Source organism: Notamacropus eugenii, chromosome X (genome assembly GCF_028372415.1).
Source record: "Notamacropus eugenii isolate mMacEug1 chromosome X, mMacEug1.pri_v2, whole genome shotgun sequence".
Lineage (NCBI taxonomy): Eukaryota > Metazoa > Chordata > Mammalia > Diprotodontia > Macropodidae > Notamacropus > Notamacropus eugenii.
Window position 1 is genome coordinate 14,673,948 of NC_092879.1, and position 23,584 is coordinate 14,697,531.

The 23,584-nt window shown below is 42.6% G+C and overlaps 1 pseudogene; it reads right to left on the reverse strand.

The window, feature by feature from the left end:
- Positions 1-376: 376 nt before the first annotated feature.
- LOC140516062 (cysteine-rich protein 2 pseudogene) lies at positions 377-1,207 on the reverse strand (annotated as a pseudogene).
- Positions 1,208-23,584: the final 22,377 nt, after the last annotated feature.

Here is a 23,584-nt window from a genome sequence, read left to right on the forward strand (position 1 = left end):
ATGTGGTGCATTAAATGGAAATGATGGCAGAAGAGCTCCTAGGGAGAACACTCTGCCCTTAGCTGCTCAGTAACACTGTGAAGGACAGAAAGTTTGTCTTTAGCCAAAGCAGAACCCAAATCCTTTCATAAATAAACATGGAGTACAGTATGCTGGGGTGGGGAGGAAAAAGAGGAGGAGACAGATAGCAGAACTTACAGCCTCTTAGCAACAAAGAGAAAGCAAAACAGGGAATGAGAGAAAAAAAAAGTAATGAAAACATAAAGGGGATGGGAGGCTGAGTAAGGTGGTTAGGGAGGTGGAGGAGGTAAACCCAAACAGACTGAAAGGGAGAGAGAAAAGTAGAAGGAGACATGATAAGAATGGGAGGGACACCCAGGTGGATCTCAGCAGTTCTGGGGAATCCTTAAGAATGTACCCTCAAACTCATATGCAAAGCTGAACCACATTATTCACACCCCCTCAGAAATAAGCTTCTTATGCAGGCAACAGTGGGGAGTGCTTACTCCCCTAGAAGAACTGAGAACAGCAGGCTGGGCCACACATCGAAGGGTCAGGGCCTCCTAGGGCTGATCCTTAACTTCAGGATCTTTGTCATAGATGTAGCTCCCCACTGCCCCAGTATTCACTCCTTTTGGTCCAAAGAGAATTCCATAGCAAGGTTTATGGCAATATGGTTGTCCATCATGCTCTGCATGTCCACCAGGTGTCAGTGTTTTCCACAACGCTCGCAGCGAAGGCAAGGCCAGTGCCAATCCTTTCCCAGGGATGTCACCTTCTCCTCAAAACAGACCCTCTTATTACGTCGAGGGCACATGTTGGGCTCTCTGGTGAAGATCGTGACGCTGGAAGCTTTGCAGGGCCCTCTCGAGGGACCACTGACTTTGCAATCCTCTGCTCGAACTAAGTGCTCAGTAGGGCCAGTGACAGGAGCCTCCTCTGCCTGTGGTTTCTCATAGATGTAAGAGCCTGCACCCCCAAAGTTTACACATTTAGGTAGAAACAACGTGGCATAGCAGGGCTTGGGGCAAAACGGCTTCCCATCGTGCTCTGCATGCCCTCCGGGTGTCAGTGTCTTGCTGCAACACTCACACTTGAGACAAAATTTATGCCAGTCCTTGCTCAGGGAACTCACTTTTTCAGCAAAGTACACGATTTTGTCGCACTTGGGGCACTTGGAGGCCATGGTCCAGGGCTGGATCCGTTCGTTTGCCCGCTGCTCAGGCTCCTCATGTTCTCACCCTAGGCTCGTCTCCCAAGGCTATTTTTTTGATCATGGTTTTCAGGTGGTTCAATAATTATTAAGTTTTCTCTTCTGGATCCATTTTCAGATCAGTTGTTTTTTCAAAGAGATATTTCACATTTTCTTCTATTTTTTCATTCTTTTACGTTTATTTTATAATTTCTTGAGTTCCTGTAGAGTCCCTTAGCGCCATTTGCTCCATCCTAATTTATAAGGAACTATTTTCTTCAGTGAGCTTTTGGACTTCTTTTTCCATTTGACCCATTCTGTTATTTAAGGCTTTCTTCTCCTCCTTGACTTTTTGGACCTCTTTTGTCATTTGGCTTAGTCCAATTTTTAAGGTGCTGTTTTATTCAGCATTTTTGGGGGGTTCCTTTTAGCAAGTCATTGACTTGTTTTTCATGAGTTTTTTTGCATCACTCTCTGTTAAGGTAGGCTCAGTTCTCACGTGAACGGTCTCGTGTCGGGTAAAAGTGAGGGCTTCTTGAAACCGCCGAACTCTCACGAGGCTCCCCAGAGAACAGCTGGGAACTGAGGAGTGAGACACGAGGTATGTCGTTTTCCACCTCTCCTCAGTGGAAACTTGCTGGGGAGAGCATCCCACCCTTGAGATTGGTCCGTGGTCTGAGCACACCTTTTGTTAATTAGCTAAGGGGCTGAGAGCATGCACGGTGTCCACGAGCGAACTATGCAGCTGGGAGAGCTTAAATGGGAATAGGAAAGTCTCAGAGGTTGTTCTTCTTCTTCTTCCTTGCTCCTCGGAAGGGAGAAGGGGACTCCCGCAGGGAGCTCCCTTGGGGAGCACTAGCCCTGCTTGCTGACATGTAGCTTGTATCCGGAATAAAGCCTACACCTCTGTTTGACTCTGGAAGTCTCTTCTCTCATTTGTTTATCTGGCTGGCCACCAAAGACCTGAGATAGGTAAGAGGACCTGGGCAGCCCACGGCAAATAGGCCGGACAACTCTCTTTTCTCTTCCCAATTTTTCCTCTACTTCTCTCACTTGATTTTCAAAATCCCTTATAGCTCTTCCATAGCCTGATAAAAATTAATATTTTTCTTGGAGGCTTTGGTTACAGGAGATTTTGGATTTGTTTTCTTCTTCTGGTTAGATGTTTGGATCTTCCTTGTCACCAATGATGTAAGAAAACTCCTCTTCCTCAAGAAAGTAAGAATCTACAGTCTGTTTCATTAACGTCTTCAGACACAGAATTAGAATTAATCTTATAACACAGAATTATAATTAAAATCTAAGAACACGGAATTAGAACGAAAACCTAAGAAGGGAGAATCAGAATTAGTCCTAGAAAACAGAATTAGAATTAGTCTTAGAACACAGAAATAGAACTAAAATCTTAGAACACAGAATTAGAATTAGTCGTAGAATGCAGAATTAGAACGAAAAATCTTAGAACACAGAATTAGAATTACAGTCTTAGACCAGAGAATTAGAATTTGTCTGAGAACAAAAAGCTCACGTGGAAAGACGAACTGGTTGTTTGGAGTTAGCCGTCATAGTCCACTCCACCCCTCCCCCCTTTTCTAGCTGCCAACCTTTAGCTTTCCCTAAAGAATGGTGGTTTATCTTATAATCAAACTAAAAATAAATCAACATGATCAGTACTAACTGGCTCCCTTTCCAATCTCCTTGATATTCTCTTTTCTCTATATTTGAGAAGCACCACTCTCTTTTAGTTCTCTTCCTACCAATATGACAGCTCCTTCTCAGTTTCCTTTATTGCATCCTTGTAGGGTTCGAATTTAGAAAAAAAGCCTTAAAATACAGTAATTAAATTGAATGTAAGGTGGATTTTAATGTGTGCAACGTCGATTTTTGCTACTCTTTTTCAGATAATTTTTCCAAGGTTTCTGGCCTGAAAAGCAATTTTAGTACACTTGCGCATTATTATATAATCTTGCAAAATATAAACATTTGTATTTAAAGTGATAAACGTGCCATTTCTGTGTGCTATGCTGAACTGACATGGTGTTGCTAAAATTTAAAGTTACCTTATGAAGCTACTCCTTGGCAAATTGCCTTCCTTGTTTGCTACTCTAGAAATCAAGTGGGCACTGGCTAAGGGGCATGAGTGTCTTTTCCTCGCTTCTCCTTGTCAGCCGCCATTCCTCCATTGCCTTTCTTTGGTGTGGCTGAACCCAGTGTGAACCTGCTTGAAGCTGAGGTCCTCTGTTACATGAGTGAAAAGGCATAAAAACTTAAACTGTGAAAGGCAAAAACCTAAACTTGGCGATCTGAGTAAATTGTATTTTAGTCACTGAGTCAAAACTTTAGATACTATGATCTTCAAAAGCCATACAAGAATATCGTGACCCACATATGACAGACAGGCCAATACTAATCAATACACAAACTTATGTTTGGGCATAACATTGGCTCAACGACCAAGCGCATTACTAAGCAGAAAACCAAAAATGACCACCAATCAGTAGTGTTGTGCTCTCCAACTCCTCCTGCCTTTGTCTGTTTTCTATAATTACCACAGCAATTTGGGCGTTCTTCAGTGGGGAATCACAGAATTGGTCTGGCTGCCCTCCCCGGACTGAGGATGATTAATATATTAGCAGGGATCTATCATACTGCCCCAAATATAAGTAACCCCAATTCATTAAACTACTACCAATAGTCAGTATGGAGCTCCTTGGCCTCTTCCTTTGGTATCAAAACAACACCCCACAGTTATGGGACAGGTACACAGTTCACCAGGTGGGGGAAATTCCAGACCTTACTTTACTCCTCCAGATCATGCCCTCTAAGTATAGATATCCCTCAGGATCCTTTCCTGGGTCCTCTCCTCTTCTCCCCTCTTCACTGTACGTGGTGCTCTCATCAGTTTCCGTGAATTTAATTACTATGCCTATGCTGATGATCGTCGGATCTACCTATCCTGCATTAACCTCTCTGCGGACCTCTAGTCTCATATTTTCAACTGCATTTCACTCATCTCAAACTACATGTCCAGTACACATTTTAAACTAAAGATGTCCAAAATGGAATTCATTATCTTTCCCCAAAACTGTCCCCTTACCACCACATTCCCTAGAGGACAACGCCATCTTCATATCCCTCGAAGTCCCAACCTAGGACTCATCCTGGATGCCTCCCTATCTCTCACTTGCCACCACACCTCTTCCCATATGCAAAATGGCCAACACCTGTTGATTTTAACTTTGTAACATTTTGGCCCTCTTCTCCATCTATACTTTTTCATTTGATATTCTCATCAGCTCTCACAGATTTATCTGTCATCTCTTCCTTCCACAATCGCCATTGAAGGAGAGTGCCCAGGCTAGCCATCTTTTCATTTCCCATCTAGATAGGCTCCTTTGGGCTTCTCCATTAGGCCTCCAACACCACTATCTCCAATCCTCCATGCCTTTCCAGCTTTCTTTTGGGTTTTGCTTCCCTCCTCATTCAATTGTAAGCTCTTTGAGAACAAAGGTTCTGGCGCACAGTAGGCACTTAACCTATTCTTATTGCCCAATTGTCTATTCTAATGTCTCTCAGATCAACTTATCCAACCCTAACCTCTCTCCTTATCTCCAGTGTCACATTTCCAACTGAGTACTAGACATTGCAACCCGGAAGTTCCAGAAGGCATATTACACTCATCATTTTCAAAAACGCAATTCGTCATCATCGATTCAGACAAACTCCCCTCACCTCCTAACCTCTCTCTTACTGTAGAGGGTACCATCCTCCTCCCAGTCATCCAGGCTTCGGACCTCAGTCTTATTCTGGACTCCTCATACTCTCTCCTATTCCCTTTCCCCAGATCCAATCTAATGCCATGGCCTTTTGACCTCACCTTTACAACAGCATCTCTCCAATTCATCCCTACTTTGACATTGCCACTCCCCTGCTTCAGGTCCTCATCACCTCACACTTGGCCTACTGTAATAGCCTGCTAAGGGATTAGCCTGCTTCAGATCTCTCCTCACTCTAGTCTGTCCTCCGTTCAGCCACCAAAGGGATTTTTCTAAAGCGCATGTCTGACCAGGTCACATTTCCATAAGTACTTAATAAAGTCCAGTGGCTCCCTTGTCAAACCCTCTTTGGGCCTTTTCTGACCTTACTTTTCTGGCTTTTTTATTCTTTTCATACAGACCTCCCCCTCCCCAAACCCCCAACCACATTATGAGTGGTATAGGGACCTGGCTGTTTCACAAGCACGACACTCTATCTCTCATCTCTGCATTTTCTCTAGCTCTCCCCTGTGCCTGGAATGTTCTCCTTCAACTATTCTACTGACGTCCCTGGCTTCCTTTAAGTACCAGCTAAAATCCCACCTTCCACAGGAAGCCTTTAAGAATCTGGTGTCTTCTCTATTTATTTCCTAGTTATGCTGTATAGAACTTGTTGCTACACCATTATTTGCCTTTTGGCTCCCCCTTCTCCACTGTCTCTGTCCTTTCTTTGTGTCCCTAGTACTTACCACTGTGCCTGGCACATAGTAAGAGCTTAATAAATGTATATTGATTATCTGACCAATTGTCAGTCACTATGTTAAAACCTCAAAGGAAAAAGAAAGGCAAAATACTGCCACCCTTGCCCTCAAGGAGTCCACATTCGAATGAAGGGATAGGGGAAAGAAGAACATGCAAACCACTGTTGCGCATACAAGATATGTACAGTGTAAACAGGACATAATTTCAGACGGAAAGCACCAGGATGGGGTGGGGGGATAGGGTGGTGGCAGAACACATCGTCTTGCAGAAAGTGGCATTTGAACTGAATCTTAAAGAAAACGAAAGAATTCAGAGGGTAGAGGTGAGGAGGGAGGGCATTCCATGCAGGGAGAACAGCCATAGAAAAAGTACAGGGTCAGGAGATGATGTGCTGTGTGTGAACAACCTCAAGAAGGCCAAGATGTATGCAGGGAAGATAAGAAGCTTGGAAAGAAAGGAAGGGGCCAGATCACAAAAGGTTTCAAATACAACAAGGTGTTCTATGAGATCCTGGATATAGTAGAGAGCCTCTGGGGTTTATTGAGTTGATATGGTCACACTGGCTCTTTATTTTTAAAATGCATTACATTTTATTTTTATACATTTGTTTTTAAAGCACTAAGACTTTTTTGTATTTTTTTGCCCTGTTCGAAATTCTCTCCCTCCACCTACCCCATCTCCTACCCAATGACAAGGCAACAGCATTCAAACCCATTACAGATATGTATTACCATGATCAATGATAATTCCAGAAGACTGACGATAAACATGTTTTCTGCCCCTTGCCACAGAAGCAATGTCGCGTATATCCAGAAGGAGGAAACATTTTCATGCGTGAACAACACAAAATAAATCTGATTTTCTTCACTATATTCATATAAAGGGTTCCACCCACCCCCTCCAGTCAAATACAGAAGCCCCATGCTTCTCCACTGAGCCAATCAGTCAGAGGCATGAACAAGCTCCAGAACTCTCTTGAAACAATCAATCAAACATTTAAGCTAGGTGCAAACCTGGGGAGGCGGGGGGAAACTGGGACTGATTGTAGAGTTGATCCCGCCCTATGGAGGTTGGATAAAAGCAGCAAGAAAGTATGGAACCTAGCATCCCAATGGCAAGGCAGCCTAATGGTGGAAAAGCTTCACTTAAAGCTCTAAGAGGGAATTGTTTGTGGGGGGAGAGAGATTCTGTCTCGTTCCCACCCTCATGCTTGATAGATCAGGGATGACCTTTTAACCTATTTCAGTTAGGAAAGATTTGTACCCCAAACCACATCTGCATTGAAAGTTTATGAAGTGCATATGAAATCACGATGAAGACAGAGTAGACACCCTACAAAAAAGCACCTTCAAGAATCTACAAAGATGGGCCAGAGCCAAGATGGAGGAGTAGAAAGATGCACATACACATAGCTCCGAACCCACAGCCCATAGAACATCTGTAAAAAAGAACTCCGGGTGAATTGTGGAGCAGCAGAGGCCACAGAAAGGTGGAGCGGAGGAGATTTCTGTTCCAGAGAGCCCTGCAAACCTCTCGCAAAAGGTCCTTTCAGCTGCGGACGTGGAGCCAAGCCCAGCCCTGCCGTGGCCGTGCAGGCGCGAAGAGGAGCAGATCCGAGCAGGCTTCAGGGACGGAATCTCCAGTGGCCGCCCGGGTCCCTCCACCCACAGGTGACAGAGTTGGTGAGAGGGTCTCTTTGGCGGGTCGAGAGGAGAGTGGGGTGCCCCCATAACTCAGGTCCCCTCGGGAGGCAACAGCAGAGGCAGGAGCAGACCTGGGCTCCCGAAGCAGGCAGGACCCCGCATCCATTGTTGAAGGTCTCCACATAAACCCCCTGAGGGAACTGAGTGCAAGAGTCAACCCTGCCCCCACTTGAGCACCTAAACTTAATCTCACACTGACTAGCAGCCCCGCCCCCGCCCAAAGCCCTGAGGCTGGGAAGCAACATTTGAATCTCAGACCCCAAGTGCTGGCTGGGAGGATCAGGAGGCCAGGTGGGTGTGAGGAGAATATTCAGAGGTCAAGTCACTGGCTGGGAAAATGCCCAGGAAAGGGAAAAGAAATAAGACTATAGAAGGTTACTTTCTTGGTGAACAGGCATTTCCTCCCTTCCTTTCTGATGAGGAAGAACAATGCTTACCATCAGGCAAAGACACAAAAGTCGAGTCCTCTGTATCCCAGCCCACTCAATGGGCTCAGGTCATGGAAGAGCTCAAAAAGAATTTTGAAAATCAAGTTAGAGAGGTGGAGGAATAGCTGGGAAGAGAAATGAGAGACATGCAGGTAAAGCATGAACAGCAGGTCAGCACCCTGCTAAAGGAGACCCAAAACAATGCTGAAGAAAACAACACCTTGAAAAATAGGCTAACTCAATTGGCAAGAGAGGTTCAAGAAGCCAATTAGGAGAAGAATGCTTTCGAAAGCAGAATAAGCCAAATGGAAAAGGAGGTTCAAAAGCTCACTAAAGAAAATAGGTCTTTCAGAATTAGAATGGAACAGATGGAGGCTAATGACTTTATGAGAAACCAAGAAATCACAAAACAAAACCAAAAGAATGAAGAAATGGAAGATAATGTGAAATATCTCACTGGAAAAACAACTGACCTGGAAAATAGATCCAGGAGAGACAATTTAAAAATTATGGGACTACCTGAAAGCCATGATCAAAAAAAGAGACTAGACAGCATCTTTCATGAAATTATCCAGGAAAACTGCCCTGAGATTCTAGAACCAGAGGGCAAAATAAATATTCAAGGAATCCACAGAACACTGCCTGAAAGAGATCCAAAAAGAGAAAATCCTAGGAACATTGTGGCCAAATTCCAGAGTTCCCAGGTCAAGGGGAAAATATTTCAAGCATCTAGAAAGAAACAATTCAAGTATTGTGGAAATACAATCAGGATAACACAAGATCTAGCAGCTTCTACATTAAGGGATCGAAGGGCATGCGATAGGATATTCCAGAAGTCAAAGGAACTAGGACTAAAACCAAGAATCACCTACCCAGCAAAACTGAGTATAATACTTCAGGGGAAAAATTGGTCTTTCAATGAAATAGAGGACTTTCAAGCATTCTTGATGAAAAGACCAGAGTTGAAAAGAAAATTTGACTTTCAAACACAAGAATGAAGAAAAGCATGAAAAGGTAAACAGCAAAGAGAAGTCAGAAGGGACTTACTAAAGTTGAACTGTTTACATTCCTACATGGAAAGACAATATTTGTAACTCTTGAAACTTTTCAGTATCTGGGTACTGGGTGGGATTACACACACACACATGCACATGCACACACACATAGAGACAGAGTGCACAGAGTAAATTGACTAGGATGGGATCATATCTTAAAAAAAGAAATCAAGCAGTGAGCGAGAAATATATTGGGAGGAGAAAGGGAGAAATGGAATGGGGAAATTATCTCTCATAAAAGAGGCAAGCAAAAGACTTATTAGTGGAGGCATAAAAGAGGGGAGGTGAGAGAAAAACATGAACTTTACTCTCATCACATTCAACTAAAGGAAGGAATAAAATGCACACTCATTTTGGTATGAAAACCTATCTTACAATACAGGAAAGTGGGGGATAAGGGGATTAACAGGGTGATGGAAGGGAGGGCATGGGGAGGATGGAGCAATTTGAGGTCGATACTCATGGGGAGGGACAGGATCAAAAGAGAGAAAAGAAGTAATGGGGGACAGGATAGGATGGAGGGAAATATAGTTAGTCTTATACAACACGACTATTATGGAAGTCATTTGCAAAAGTACACAGATTTGGCCTATATTGAATTGCTTGCCTTCCAAAGGGAAGGGGTGGGGAGGGAGGGCGGTTAAGAAGTTGGAACTCAAAGTTTTAAGAACAACTGTTGAGTACTGTTCTTGCCACTAGGAAATAAGAAATACAGGTAAAGGGGTATAGAAAGCTATCTGGCCCTACAGGAGAAAAGGGAAGATAGAGACAAGGGCAGAAAGGGATGATAGAAGAGAAAGTAGATTGGTGATAGGGGCAATTAGAATGCTCAGTGTTTGGGGGGGGAGGGGACAAAAGGGAAGAAAATTTGGAACCCAAAATTTTGTTAAAATGAATGTTCAAAGTTAAATTAAAAAAAAGAAAAGAATCTATAAAGATCCCAGCAGAAAGCTACAGCGTTCCGATAAGAAACTGTGTGAGGCTCCTACAAAAGGGAAGAAAAAACTTCCAGTAACCAGGACCCATTTTGTCACACGTATTATCTAAACTGTAGCCCCCTTTTCACTGCCTCTGCGTGTACTCACGAGAGAACATGTTTCTTGTTAGGGAGCTTATATGTGTATATATGCAAATACATATTCATACGTATATCTCCACCTCTGACTTCTCTCTCTCCACTCCCCCTCCACACACACACTCATATATGTATGCTGTAGAACGAAATGGAAAAGGACTCCATTATCTCTGCCAAAAAACCCCAAATGGGGTTATGGGGAGTTGGATATGACTGAAAAATGACTTAACAACCACAATATGAGGAGACATAGATATGGATTTTTAAAAACCAGTTGTTCTTAATCTACCTTCTTGGGGTACTAGGGTGGTAGCCAGTCGCAATTCCTTCCAAAAACCTAGGACAGCATGTTCTGCCTGCTGTCAGTACAAATGAGAGAGGCTGTTTATAGAAAGGCATGATGATATGCAATGAAAAGGTCCTGCTTACAGCTATTCTGACTCCTTCTGGTCCCTTAACATGTGAGGAAAAGGAGCCCATGACTTCCTGCTGAGCTAGAACAGAGAACTGATGACATTGTAGTTTCTTTGGAAAATCCTAGAGAATCAGCAAAGATACAAATAGAGACCATTAATAGCTTCAGCAAAGATGTAGGCTACACAATAAACACTCAAATATTAGCAGAATTTCTAAAGAGTAATAAAAAGTCGGAGGCCATTACAGGAAAATGCCATTGCAGATATCTTCAAGATGCATTAAGTGTCTGAAAATCAATCTGCCAGAGCACAGAAAAGATTTGTGTAGATTCAATTACAAAATGATCCTTGAAGAAATAAAAACAAGTTGAAATAATTGGAGAAACTTTCCAGGCTCATGCCTGAGCTATACCAGTCTAATAGAAATGACGGTGTAACTTAGGTCCAGATCAGTGCAAAGAAAGAATTTCGCGAAGTGGTCACATTCTGTGAATTTGTACTGCATATTTGATTGGCCTGGGACCACTTAACCATATTTTCCATCACTGTACTTTCGAATAGTGCAAATTCCAGAACACACAACTGCATGAGATTCATTTTTCACACTTGTCATATCCTAGCTGTAGTACCAAAGTCAATTTATGCCTTTAATGCTATGTGTATCAAATTATCAAAGGCATACTTTAAAACCTTGACAAATTCCCCAATTGATAAATGATCAAAGGATATGAGCAGGCACTTTTCAGAGGAAGAAACTGAAGATATCTATCGTTATATGGGAAAAATACTCTAAATCACTATGGATTAGAGAGATACAAATCAAAATAACTCTCAGATACTATATCACACCTATCAGATTGGCTAATATGACAAAACAGGAAGATGACAAATGTTGGAGAATATGTGGGAGAGTTGGAACACTAACTCATTGTTGGTGGAGCTGTGAGCCGATCCAACCATTCTGGAGAGCAATTTGGAACTATGTCCAAAGGGCTACAAAAATGTGCATATCCTTTGACCCAGAAATACCACTTCTAGGACTACATCCCCAAGAGATGATAAAAATAGGAAAGGGCCCCACGTATACAAAAATATTTATAACAGCACTCTATGTGGTGGCCAAAAACTGGAAATGAAGCGGAAGCCCATCAATTGGGGAACGACTGAGTATTTACTCCTAATTTGATGGTATATGAATGTAATGGAATACTATTGGGCTATAAGAAATGAAGAACAGGAAGACTTCAGAGAGGCCTAGGAAGACTTATACGATCTGATAATGAGCGAAAAGAGCAGAAGCAGGAGAACTTTGTACACACCAACAACCACAGTAGGTGAGGATTTTTTCGGAAGACTTAGAACTTCATTGCAATGCAAGGACTTAAAAAATTCCCACTGGTCTTTTAAGGCAAAATGCCTTCCACATCTGGAGAAAGAACTATGGAATTCATTCACAGAATATAGCAGAACATTTTCGTTTGCATTACGTTTTGGTTTGCTGTATGATTTCTCCCATTCATTTTAATTCTTTTGTGCAACATGATTATGGTAAAAATGTGTTTAATAGGAAAGCACGTGTAGAAGCTATACAAAACTGTATGCAGTCTCGGGAGGGAGGGGAGTTGTAGGGAGGGAGGAGGGAGAAAAATCTAAGTTATGTGGTAGTGATTGTAGAACACTGAAAATAAATTTAAAAAATAAAGTAAAAATAATAATAAAAAAATTCCTAATGAGACACTAGATCAGAGGGTCCTGTCCTTGGGCTCTGTAAAGTGCATAAATACTCTGAGATAAGATTGTGTTTTGTGGCTTACACTTTGGAAGTGTTTGTTTGACCATATGAGACTCTGACAAACAGCTAAGGATCCCCCTGGCTTTGACAACAGAGATGTTGGTGCTTCTCTCTCTGGTAACTATGTATGTATTGCTTATGATCAGACAGGTGGAAGCCCTGTCTGTTGATCTCTATTTCTCTGTATTTTCTCTGAAGGTCAGGGTGCCGACTTTTTACCCTGAACTAAATTGATGATATGTGTGCTTGATTAAAGTGATTGTTGACTCCTCAAAAAATAACCTTGGCAAAATAATAACACAAATACTTTAAAAAAAAAAAAAAAGAAATCGAGAACACCAAGGGAACAGATGAAAGGGTTAACGGAAAGGGGTAATAATTCTTCCAGACCTCAAACTGCATTATAAAGCTTGTTGTTCCTTAATCGTTTTTCGTTGTGTCCAACACTTCGTGATCCCTTTTGGGGTTTTCTTGAAAACTGTACTGGAGTGCTTTACCATTTCCTTCTCCAGCTCATTTTATAGATGAGGAAACTGAAGCAAACAGGGTGAAGTGACTTTCCCAGAGTCACATATCTAGTAAGATGTCTCAAAGGGAATCAGCTATCTTGGGAGATGATGGTAAGGGTTCTCATCACTAGAGGTCTTCAAACCAAAGCTGTTTGATCACTTTTTAGGGGATACCCTAGAGGAGATTTTCGTTTGGTTTGGAACAGTGGCCTTAGAATTCCTTTCTAGTTGTGAGAGTCTGTGGTTCTTGAATGGGATGAAGGGAAAGCTCAAACTGTAATATCCAGTGTAGCCACTAGATATCGACCAAATACTACAGTATGTTTCTCTATGGGAATTGGTCAAAGAGTATTTATTAAGCCCCTAATACATGTCAGGCCCTGTCCCTGGGTGCTGGGGATACACAGTCAAAAAGCAAAATGCCCTGGTCCTCAAGGAGCTTACATCTTAGTGTTGGATGCAGCAGGTACATGTAGAAATAGATCCAAAATATAAACAAAATGCAAGGTAATGGGGTGGAGGGAGGGCAGGATTGAGGTAGGAGAGATCCAACCACTGGGTGGGGGATCTGTGAAAAAAGCTTCACGTAAGAGGTGGCACTGAGGAAATTCAGGACTTTCATAGTCAGAAGTGAGGATAGAATGCATTCCAAGCATAGGGGAGAGCCTTTGCAAAGGCCCCTAAATGGCAGTTTTTCTTTTTTTGCATTTGAAACACAGAGAAAGGCCAATTTGGCTGAATTATAAAGTACATGCAGGGGAAAAATATTGGACAGGGAAAGAAAGGAAGGGCATAGCCAGGTTTTGGATCATATTGAAGGACTGAGGAGATTTTATTTGTTCTTATATGTATTATTAGGGAGCCTCTGGAGCTCACTGAGCAGGGAATGGACACAATCAGACATGGGCTCTAAAAACATCCTTTTTGCAGCTGAGAGTAAGATGGATTGGAGAGGGAGAAAGCAGTGGCAGGGAGACCAGCCAGAAACATGCAGTATGTCAGGTGAAAAGCGATGCGGTTGTGTGAGTGAAGAGAATGCCAGAGATGCCAGAGATATTGTGTGGATGGCAATGACAGGGGTTGGCAACTGATTGAATAATGGGGGGGGGAGCATGGGATGGAATGAGCGAAAGAAGGAGAGGGAGAAAGGGGGAGGGAGAGGGAGATAATACAAGAGAGCACATTTATTAACTTTTTACTACATGCCAGATGCTCTGCTAAGCACTGAGAACATGAATGCCAACCTATAAGAGGAGACAGTGTCTACCCTCACAGAGATCACTCTCTAGTTATGGAAGGGAATACATAAAAGGAAACGGGAAATGGGGAAGAGCAGCAGGCTGGTTTAGAGCCGATGACTGGGAAATGAGGTAAAGACTTGATTCCATGTAAGGTTAAGTGAGAGTAGTTCATCTATCAGAAGATGACTTTGAGACTGCAATCCTGGGTGACTGGAAGGATGGCGTATCCTTGAGGGGGAAAGTCCAAAAAGAATAGATTTGGGGAAAAGATAATGAATTCTGTTTTGAACTTGTGAAGATTGAGTTGTCTATAGGTCATTGAACTAAAAATGGCAGAGAGAGTGAGTGAGAGAGAGAGAGAGAGAGAGAGAGAGAGAGAGAGAGAGAGAGAGAGAGGTTTGTTCGGAATGTAGTGCTTGCTTCTTTGTTGGAGGAAAATGAAGAATGTTGTCACCTGAAGAGAATCCCAAACTGACTACCAAGGACAATGACCATAGCAGTACCCTCACTCACTATCACTTACTATGTGATTTTGCATCCTGGAGTATTCCAAAATGGTTCGAGGTAAAGATTTTGATACGTCTTGCGCACCTAGAAAAATATTCACCTCCATGTCTGATCTAACACTGGAGAAGTCTCAGTCAAACTTGTGATATTTGTGTTATAATCTTACTTCACATCAGACAGGAATCAACTCAATATCATCTCCACTGGTTTGGAGGCTAATTCTATATCAGATGACCTTTGATAGTAATAAGAATACAACTGGCAGTTTTAATGTGGATGATTTAATCTGATTTCATATTGATTCTGGAGGATTCCATAACTTACTTCACTTCATACATGGCATATTTGTAGACATTATGAAAAGTACCAGTAGACAGAGAGAGACTGAAGGTAAGTGACAGAGAGGGAGCAATATGTTGGAGGAGATGTTATGGAAAGACACATAGAGGGAAGGCAGAAGGTTGGCCTTGTCTCGCCATATAAGATAGGAGTGAAGGAAGACATAATAGCAGAAGGTATCTGTGTGATAGGCCATGAAAAAGAGAGGAAAAGGTGGAGAACATGGCAAATGGCTGCTATTTTTATGTATAATATGAAGGAAGTTCTAAGGTGATTGGGTTGAAGAGGGGAAGCCATGGGAGGGTTGAGGAGGGATTCTTTGGAAGAACTATGGAGAGAGGGAGAGTGAGTTGATAAGGGAGGGGTCAAAGGGTCACCTAGCAGTAGTGAGGGCTTAGCTGAGGTTGGGTAACACATTTGTAGTAGACACAGTCAAAACAATTTCCAGATTTTCTCCACCTTCATTCAGCAGCAGTGTTTTATGGGAGCATTTCAAGGCTGATTGGGTCTAGGGACTCAAGAGAAAAGAAGAATGTAGAGTTGAATTGGTTTTCCAAAGGGTCAAGATGGAGTGGCCATTGCGGGGGAAATGGTTTGGGAGATAATTGAGGAAATAAAGGTCATGGTATGGAACAAGAGTGGAGTTTTGTAAGGGAAGGTAGTGGGAGAGGTGAAAGATAAGGAGATTTCAGAATTCTTGAATATGGAGGTGGCACATTTGTGGGTGATGGCAAGATCACGAGTTTGACCGCCTTTGTGTTGAGCTGGAGTGGGGTGGAGTCATCGAAAGTGTATTCCTCGTGTGGGTAAGGTTTTTGAGAGGAAAAAAAACAAATAATAATTTTACCCATACACACACAGACACAGTCAGACACACACGTATATGGAAGTCCAGAAGAATGAGGGCAGGAGTTGGGGAGGAGAGTAAGATTGTGAAGCAGGTAACCAACTGAACTGAGAAAGGAAGGGGAGTGACCCAGTTGCGGTGGGAGCCAGAGGGAGGCCTGTAAGACCATAGGTACCAGGATTTTGATTACATGGTAAGGGTAAATTTCATTACTCTGAAAGGAGGAGAGGTTGCTGTGTGATGGAGGTAGGGGAGAATCCGTCTATCTAGAAAAAAGATTTACCAGTTCTCCCCAAGTGTACAGACAAAACCCCTTTGTGTTTTAAGGACAACCTTGAACTACAGCAGTGTATTCAGCATTGAGATCTAAACAGCAGCTAACGTCCGATAAAGGCATTTCACTCCAGGTATCATTCTCTCCAATTGTCCTCCTTCTTATATAATGCTTTCCAAAATCATAATGGAAGAAATCAAGCGTAATACTACCATAATAGTATGAATTTCAAACATAGACCTCAAACAAAAACTTATTGTCATACAAATGGCATTCATCCATTTGAATGAGTTTGTGAAATATCTTAGAGAAAAATATAACAAGAAAAACCAAAATGTTTCTCTCTTCTATGTTAGGTGTACTCGGAGACTAGTATAGGGTAAATAAAATGAATTTACATCTATAGCTACAAAGACGGCTCTTGTTCTTGATGTCTATAAATATTTTGTCTGATCTACGGGTACCGGATGGCTTCTTACAAAACGAAATTATTAGGAGGAGAAGGCAGAAGATCAATATTAGAACAAAGGAAGTAATGTGTGCCCCCGTTAGTTCAGTCACTTACACTAAGTTCTGACTCTGACCCTTCTTTGTCAGTCTTAATTCAGGCAGGATAAATAGAAGGGAAAGGACGTTTCTAAGACCTCTGAAGTCCCTCTACCTGCCTCATCTCAGCTAATGCCCTCCAGGCCAAGGATGGTTATGCCTTTGGAAGCAATCTGGTGCTTTACTCTCCAGTCTCTCCTGACAGCCTTTTTGCTTTTTTTCCCCTTTTGGTCCTCCTATTTATTCTCATAGTCTGAATTCTCTGGTTGCTATAGGATACCATTGAGGGGAACCACTGGTACCAAGTGATCACTGCAGGAACGCCCAGGGTACAGTGCAGGCTCTGCACTGGCCAGGACTGGGTGAAGAGTTAATGGAACATAAAGATTTTCTCTATGTATTTATGGGCCTGCGTGACTACCTATCTTCCCTTCTGTGTTCCCAGGTCTAAAGGTACACAGGTATTTTGCCCCATCAATCACAGAAGTCTCAATCCTTTGAACGCTGGTCTAGTTCAAGGCTGTTACATATCAGGTGCTGAGTAGATTTGAGTCAATTAGGCACTGAGTCAGGTAGGCACTGGCACCTATTGGCATTAAGCCAATTAGATGCTAGGCCAAGTAGACTTTCAAGCCTTTCTGCACTGAGCCAATCAGGTGCCAAGTCTTTGTTTGAAAACAGTATATTTTCTTGAAGATTGGTTTTGCCTGGAGGCTCACAGAGGGGAAGGATGCTTCCCTTGAAATCTTTCTGATTTACCATATTAGGGACACTGAGTAGCCGGTATCAAGATTCCTCATTCACTTATTTCCCTCCTCTGGATGAGAACTCAAAGTAGGTGCCCAAGTCTGGTGATGTATGTAAATATTTGCGTTATTCTGTTAAGCTTTGTTTTTCTATATTTCTGTAATGAGGTTATATATTATCGTTGTGTGCAGAATAAATGTTGTGCTGGTTTGGTTTAGAATGGAGATTGCTTATTATACTAAGCTATTAGATCCTTAATATCTACATCCATATTATGTATATATATATATACACACACACACACACACACACACACACACACATATATATGTTTATATATATATATATATACATACATTTATATACATACATATATATATATATACATACATACATACATACACAAATGTTTGAAGTAATCTATAGCAGTAGCTCATATGGCATTGACGATACACTGCCCTCTGTTCCTATCCTGTTGAATGGCACTAGTGGGTGGTGGGAGCACCTCTGGAGCACCCATGGTCTGCTAGAGACGGTCATTAGAATGGTTTTGTGTACCATCGCCACCAAGTTTCTGTCCGAAATCCTCAGGGAAACTCATTATCTACTTAGTTTAATGGTCTTTGGAGCCAAGAGGGTTGATTATGATCACTGTAAACTTTATGTCCTAGGAAGAGGGAGTGGGCTCCAAAATGACGTCACTTAGGCTAAATGGTCCTAATGTCCCTAAAGCAGATGAGAGTCACAAGGTGTGAGCTTCAGATTGGATCAAGTTCTGGCTCTGCAGTTAACGTTAAACCAACCCTCCCACCAGCTTGTAATCAACGTGACTCCATCATCACTGATGATGGAAAGGCTATTTTATAGAGAACTCACAAGGGGCAAAAAGTCATATGGTGGTCAGAAGAAGCGATACAAGGACACTCTCAGTGTCTCAAGAACTTTGGATTTGACTGTGCCACAAGGGAGACACTGGCACAGGACCACTCAGCATGGTGTGCTCACATCAGAAAGGGTGCTGTGCTCTAGGAGCAAAGCACAATTGAGACAGCAGAAAGCAAAGTAGGATGCGCAAATTTGGAGTATCCACCTCAAATATTCACGCAGACTATCCGTGCCTAATTTGGGGTAGAGCAATCTAGGCTCGTATTGGTCTGATCAGCCAAAGTCGGACACACTGGCACTTCACTTTATCATGGTGATGTCATTTTGATCCATTTGGAAAACAAAGGACAGCATCCATTGCAGCAGTGAGGGTATATAATAGAAAATTGACGTTGGGAGAGTGATGATGGGTGGAATAGAGACTTGATTAGAAAAATGTAAATCAAAACATCTTTGAGAGGTACCACATAACATCTGTCAGATTGGCCTACATGACAAAACAGGAAAATTATAAATGCTGGAGGAGATGTGGGAAAATTGGAACACTAACGCATTGTTGGTGGAATTATGAATTGATTCAACCACTCTTCAGAGCAATTTGGAACTATGACCAAAGAGACATGAAAATGTGTATACCCTTTGAGCCAGAAATACCACTTCTAGAATCAAATCCCAAAGAGGTCATAAAAATGGGAAAAGGACCCAAATGTGAAAAAAAATATTAATAGCAGCTCTTTTCGTGGTGGTCAAGAACTGGACGTTGAGGGGGTGCCAGTCTTTTGGCAAGCGGCTGAACAAGTAGTGGCATATGAATGTAATGGAATTTTATTGTGCTACGGGTAATGATGAGGAAGCAAACTTCAGAAAAACCTCGAAAGTCTTATATGAACTGGCGCTTAGTGAAGGGAGTAGAACCAGGAGAACGTTGTACACGGTGACAGCCACATTGCTCGATGACTAACTTTGATTAACTTAGCTCATCGCAAGAATACACGACCTAAAAAAGCGCTAAAGACTCCTGATGAGAAATGCCATCCACATCCAGAGAAAGAAAGATGGAGTCTGAATGCAAATTGAGCCATACTATTTGATCTCTCTCTCTTTATTTTTGTTCTTTCCTTTGGTTCCTCCCACTTGTTCTAATTCTTCTGTACAACATGACTGATGTGAAAATACGGTAAATTAAAAATATATATATTATGTATATATATTACAATGTATATAAAATACGTTTACTTAGAATATAGAGCCTATATCTGATTGTACACCGTGCTGAGAGGGGAAGAGAGGTGGAGAAAATTTAAAACTTATGGAGGTGAATGATGAAAACTAAAAATAAATAAATTTATTTTTAAAAACAAAAGAATAGAAGGTCATTTCTTTTGTCCAATAGGAAGTCATGGATGATTTGGGACAGAGCAGTGTGATTAGCGTCATGGGAATGGGAGTCTGATTACAAAGAGATAAGGAGATCCTGGTTATTGCCAACGTAAAGACCTTAGGTATAGAGAAGTTTTTCATGAGTTTGAGTAGTTTAGGGTAGAAATAAAGGACTGTTTTTAAGAACAGAAGACACTTGAGACTATAGACAGGAGAGTGAAAGACGGAAGATGATAATAACGCTAAGGACTGACATTCGTACAGTTGTGAATATTGGGAGAGTTGTCCTTTTCATACCTGATCTCACGGAAGCCCCACAACCACCCTGTTAGGAAGGAACTTCTGGCATTCTGACCTACCACATTTTACAGATGAGGAAACTGAGTCTCAGGCTCTCTTCTCTGTCTTTGTGAACAAGAGGCAGTACAAGGCAAAAGGAAGAGTCTGGACTTGTACACTTCATACTTGGTTTTAAGCCTCGTCTCTGCCAAGTATTCCCTGTATTATTACATTAAAAATGGCATAAGTAGCCTTCGTTTTCTGAAGTTTCAACCCCATGTAAGGTCACCTGGTTTGGGAGATGGCACAAGTTTATTCCTCCTCCCTACAGTCACCTCACCACAAGAATACCACTCTATTCTCCACCTGAATGTCCAGATCAACTCCACCATTAAGAATACAGGAAGCCTAAGCCTTAATCCTATTTATCACTCTCTCCACTTTGTATATTTAACCCTATGGAAACCAGCGTTCAGGGCCTCTTGTGCTGAGAGCCTTGGGCCCGATTTGTTTCTAAAACTACATGCTTTGCTGAATAAATTGCTTGCCTGTATAATACTCTTTTTTTTTTTTTTTTTGCTTCAGTCAAACAGTTTGTTCTTTGACAACTCATGGAGAACTCTCTTTTTTTATGTGTTTCCTACTTTGTAAGAGAGGGAAGGGAAGGGAAAAACAAACAGACCTGGAATATGAGAGATACCTTGGTAGAGTTTGTCCAGGGTATTGGGTACGTGTACAGTGACTGTCTAAGAGACACCTGGGGAGACGGGTAGCAATCAGATTATGGGGAGGCCTGAATAGGCGATTCCCTGGGTCATTACACCTGATTACTGTTCCAAACATTTCACTGTCTCCTCAAGCCCTCAACCAAGGCACAGGACACCCTATACACACTGTCACTTGAAGTCTTAGTCCCCTGCCTCACTAAGGGAAATGAGGGAACCTAACTGGACGTTCCTTGATTTCCGTTCTCCACTCCTGAAATTTTTTTCTTTACCTACGGTCAATTTATCCCCTTTCCTCCTTGTCTCATGACTCCTATCGAAACCAAATCCCCCCACCTGTGCCAAGTAGGTCCTCACACCTTTCTTGGTCCTTATCTCCACTGTCCCCTTTCTGAGTGCTGAACCTGGCAGAAGCAGGAAGAATTAGGCTCGCATCCCAGGTCCAGGGCTTTCTACTTAGGAGTGCCCAGATGTGTCTCTGAGTCTCAGTTTTCTCTTCTGTGAAATGAGGCAGGTAACCATACCAGGAATTCCTACTAAACGCAATGGTTGTGAGAGTCCTGTGATATCAGGTATGGAAAGGAAAGTTTGCCAGCCTTGGAGTTCCATCAATGTGAGCTGTTACTGTAATCATCATCTTCAGTCTTTCTGTCTCCAGTCTTTTCCATCCATCTAAATCCTCATCTCTCTAATCTGGTTGTTTAGGAGACACTGTCAGGGTCCCCAGTTCTGCCTCCTTTTCCTCCTGTGTCCTAAATGGGGGAGGGGGAGTGGTGCTGGTGATGCTGATTGGAGGATCGATGAGTGACTGCAGGGCACATGATTTGAAGGGTAGGGGTATGAAGGAGCCAGGACCAGGAGAAAGAGGATAGATGGGTTAGACGGGTGCCCCTATGCCCCAGGTGCTGTGGAGCTGGTGAGTGAGAATTTGGGGAACTGAAGGATGGAGATGTGATAGTCTGACTCCTCCCTCCTATCTCCCTTCCTTCACTCCATCTATATTCCCCCCTCTTTCTCTTACATAACCCCCCTTGCTTCCTCCCTTCTGCTTTTCTCTGTTTGTCCCCGTTATCCCACCTTTTCTCCTTTTTCGCCCCCACCTTTTCCTTATTGTCTCTCCCTTTTTCCACTCCTATTCCTCCTCTTCCATTTAACCTTCTCCCACTCCCTCTTCTCCCTTCTACTCGTCTTGCTCTTTCTCTTTCCCCTTCCTCCTCCCTTGCTTCTTTCCCCTTTTCTTCCTTTCCATTCCCTGCCTCCTAGAATTCCGAGCTTCTTCTAGGCTCCAAGCCACATCAACCTTTCCCTGTCTGGGTACAGCTAGGTGGTGATGGAGTTATAACTAGGAGGGGCATCAGGATCTTTTTGGATTCCTCCTGAAGCCTCTCTTTCTGAAGGTGACTTTAAAGTTCCCAGGTGGTCACCTCTTCAGGAGATGGAGCTTTTCTTATGTTCTCTAGCCCCATTTTCTGGGTTCCTTTGGATGCTCTTCAAAGTAAGTTTCTGGATTGGACTTGCGTTTGGAGAGCATCAAGCAGTAAGGTGACTGGGATGAGTGGCCAAAGTCAAACCCCCCAAGAATCTGGGACCCTCACCCTCCCTCCCTTAAGGAGATCTGATGTTGGGTTTCTTCATCCCTTAACCTGCCTGAAGAGGCAGTGTGTGACAGTGGACTTGGTGTAGGGAAGACCTAGCTTCCAATACTGTGTTGTTTCAACCTGGAGCTCTCTCACTGCACCCTATATTCAGAACTACAGGGGACCTTTGAGTACATGTAGTCTACCTCTTCTTGCCCATTCTTCGAGTTCTCAAATGAGGAGTTGAGACCCAGGAAAGTTAAGTGCCTTGCCCAGTTGAGCAAGCCCTAGTCAGACCAGCCCTCAAACCCAGTCTTCTGGCTCCAGCCCAGAGTATATTCCCCTCTACCAAGGATACTTTCCTTGACATCCCGGATTCTAGCTTGGACTTGGGTTTGAGATGTGGGGCAAGAAGAAGCTGAAGCACTTGATGAGAGGGACCACAAATAAGAAGCCCTGTTTCTTTGATAAGAAAGAAAGGAGACAACCCCTTTTCTACTGTCCTGTATTCAGTCTTCGTCTACACCTTAGCTGTGGGAGGGTTGGTGCGTTTTCAGGACAGAAACTCTTTCCACCTAAGGGAGGTAGCCACTCAGCTAGGATTATCCTGGTGGAGGAGTGCTTCAGGTGCTGAGCAATGATGAACTACGTTGCCTCTCCAACCACAAACAGACCAATTGCCAGGAGCCTTTGTCTTTGTAGATTAGAGGCAAATCAGGCTTACTCTGTCAACATGATGATGAAACAACGTAACTGTAGACCCCATCTTTTCTAGAAATATTCAAACCGACACCACTTATTCTGAAATTTCAGGTTTAATTTGTTTCAGTAACGTAATCCATTTTCACATTCCCCAATACTTAAGAACCAAAAAAAGCCAGAATTTAGCCTGCCATTGCTGTTCCAGTCTTTTTCTAAGAAAAAACTATATCCCAATTAAATGCTTCAAATATGAAGCTTCTTATACTCTTTCATTATCCTTGTGTTAATGAGAATACTTTTTGGGAAAAGGGTGCCTATGCCTTTGATGGAGGTGAATTCACAACCTGAGAAATGTATAAGATGGTTTTTGTTGCCGGTTGGAAGTTATTCAACATATTGTGAAGATAGCTTATTCTAGACATGGTCTCCTCATTATCGTCACTCTTAGGTGCATGAGTTGATGTTCACTTTGCATGAGGTAATGTAGCTAAATCTGGGTGTAAAAGCGCACACGCTGGTACTATGGGAGCTTGTGAAAATATGCCCCCTCTCTCAGCATTATCACCTATACCATCTACTATGTGCCAGGCACCATGCTAATAACCCTAAAATTATCATCTCATTTGATTCTCAGAACCACCTAGGGAGATAGATGCTGCTATTATCCCCATTTATTCCAGTTGAGTGCATGAGGCAAAGGATGCATTTAGTGACTTGCCCAGGGTAAAACAGCTAAGAAGTGTCTGAGGCCAGATTTGACCCCATTCTCAGGGCTCTATTCACTGACCCACCCAGCTGCTACTAACCTGTCAAAAGTGTGATGACAACACATGCTTCCATATAGATCA